At 33.4% G+C, this 2,500-nt stretch overlaps 1 pseudogene; it reads left to right on the top strand.

Moving 5' to 3' along the window:
• Positions 1 to 1,202, top strand: part of LOC119580686 — a 1,415-nt pseudogene extending 213 nt beyond the window's left edge.
• The last annotated feature ends 1,298 nt before the right edge of the window (positions 1,203 to 2,500 follow it).

The following is a 2,500-nucleotide window of genomic DNA, read 5'->3' as shown; positions in this document are numbered from 1 at the left end:
AAATGCTGTAATTTTTATAATTTACTGGAGGAAGAAATAGACTTACAAGAAAGCAAATAATTATTTCTGGGGGAAATTTTTCATAATGTTTTGTGATTCTTTTCAGAGGTTAAAAAAAACTGTAAACTTTGGGAGCAAAAAAATTGAAGATGAAAGGGAAAACTTTGAAAAAAAAGTAATGGAAGTGTGCCAAAATTATCAATATGAAAAACAAGGTGGCTCACTTCTAGCATCATTGACAGCAGGTATGGGGAAAAGTAGTAAAGGGTGTGGCTAATCTCAAAAGGCGTCTGCATTTCCAAAAAAACTTTTTAGAACAGAAAATTATTACATACCCTTCCTTTTTACAGGATACTATTGCTAGGCTATTTCATAGTCCTTCTCTTTTTCTCTATCTTTTCCTTTTCTTCTTTTCCCATATTTTTTTCCATGTTTCCATTTCCTTTATCTTTAACCTTTTTTTCCCATTACTTTCTTTTTTATTTGTTATTATTATGATTTTATTTTATTTATTTATTTATTTTTTATTTTTATTTTTTTTTCCAGTTTTCTACTGAACAGTATCATATCTCAGTATTTGACATTTTTTCTAAGTATTTATTGTGTAATTAAAGTATACAAACAGGTCATAGTACTGTACATATAGACAAGACAATTTTTTCTTCCTTTTTTTTTCTGTTTTCAAGAATTACTTCACCTCTAAACTATATATTTTTTTTTTTTTCTTTCTTTTTCAGCAAAGGCAAATGAAACAACTCCGGTCACTCAAGACACAGCAAGTGATTCTCCTTCCAAAGCGAGTAAAGCCAACAGCAGTGATAGTGAATGCTACAACTCCGACACTGATGTAGATGACCCGAGGGCATGGACACGATGGAAGAGAACCTTAGAAGCATATCCCCAAAGAAGCATGGGAAGAAATGGCAATACATTGATGGAAAAAAAGTCTGTGGCATCGAAACGAGTCTTTGATTCACAGGATGATCTTTTGAATGATACCCCTTGAGGCAGAATTGTATCCCCCCTCCAGGGAGTGACAAAAAGAGAAAGACTAAAGATGAGAAAGGCATTCACCCAAACTAGTGCATCCCAGATAAAAAACACTTCTAAAAAGGGAAAAAGCACTAAAAAGAGACACAGGATAGAAAAATCTAATTCTAGCACAATCGTTTAAAACAGATTCACAAAAATTAAATTCTTGATGACTCTTTTAATATTGTTTTTTTTTTTAATGATTGAATGAGGAATGAAAAAACACATGATACAATAGTGGAAAAATTTTTTACCTTTTATATTTCCTGACTGTATGGATCCTTTGTATTTTGGATGTATTTTTATTTTAAGATATTTTATTGGCCTTTAATATCAGTGAATGTTGTATTTATTGAGAGTTTTTTTAATTGTGTACGTTAAAGTTTCCTTTGGGTCCTATACAAATAGGTTCTGTATAGGATCAGATTTATATATATTTTGTACATAAAAAAGTATTCTCCCCAGAACTTTGTGTTTTTTCATTAGGACTATAAAAAAAAAAAAAGCATGAAAAGTTCACACTCTGCCAATGAATCAGAAATCCGTTTCAAAATACATACTGTAACACAACTTATTAACAAAAAAACCTATATATTGATTTTTTATGATGGGTCACATTTAAACCCCTTGATTCTAGTTTACCAAATCAAATAAAATGGTCATTGGGGGCATTTCTCCTCCGTGTTTTGACTCATGTAATGGTTAAGGGGTTTAAAAACAAAATAAATGTGCTAGCCCTCAAATGGGAAGCACTATAAAGGAGGCATGCTAATGGAAAGGTAAGAGGGATGATAGGTTTTACACGTCAACAGTTGTACCCCCCCCCCCATCTCTAGCATGTCATGGGGGGGGTTTAGGAGACGGGGACTGAGGCCTAATGTAGGGGATAATCTGTACTTTGGTTGTCAGCCCTTGACTCAACTAATTTTGCATGGTCTTTTCTTCTTTTCTTTTCCTTTTTTTCATCCCCTTGTTCTGTCCACTTATCCGAATTGTTAAACTAATTTTCACCCTTTTTGCCATTATACATTATCATAATGCTTCCTACTGCTTTAACTCCTTTTAATAACCTTTACCTTATGCTATGCCCTATTAGCTCCTCCTTTCTACCCTTTTCACTACCATACTACCTTCTAGTACTGTTCAAACTGTAACTTGACCCTAATCATTAACTCATTCCTAACCCTTTTCTCTACTCTACTTTACCATAGTACCATATGATCTTTGATGTCATAGAGCACTTGCTTACAAGGGGGCTTTGCCCTCAAGTCTCATGCTATCACTATATTTTGAATACACTGCTAATGATATTAGATGTTGATGCGGCAGAAATTTTTCAGTAAAATTAAATCAACAGTCGTACTGGAGTAGGATGGTAATGGAAATTTATTGGAAAAATGTGGACAGGTCAACAGAATGTGTGGAACTGAAAGATGAACATTACATTTGGGGTGGATCAGAACATGAA

The sequence above is a fragment of the Penaeus monodon genome, chromosome 14 (assembly GCF_015228065.2).
Source record: "Penaeus monodon isolate SGIC_2016 chromosome 14, NSTDA_Pmon_1, whole genome shotgun sequence".
NCBI lineage: Eukaryota > Metazoa > Arthropoda > Malacostraca > Decapoda > Penaeidae > Penaeus > Penaeus monodon.
Note: the sequence above shows the minus strand (reverse complement) of the source record. Positions and strands in the feature narration are given on the sequence as shown.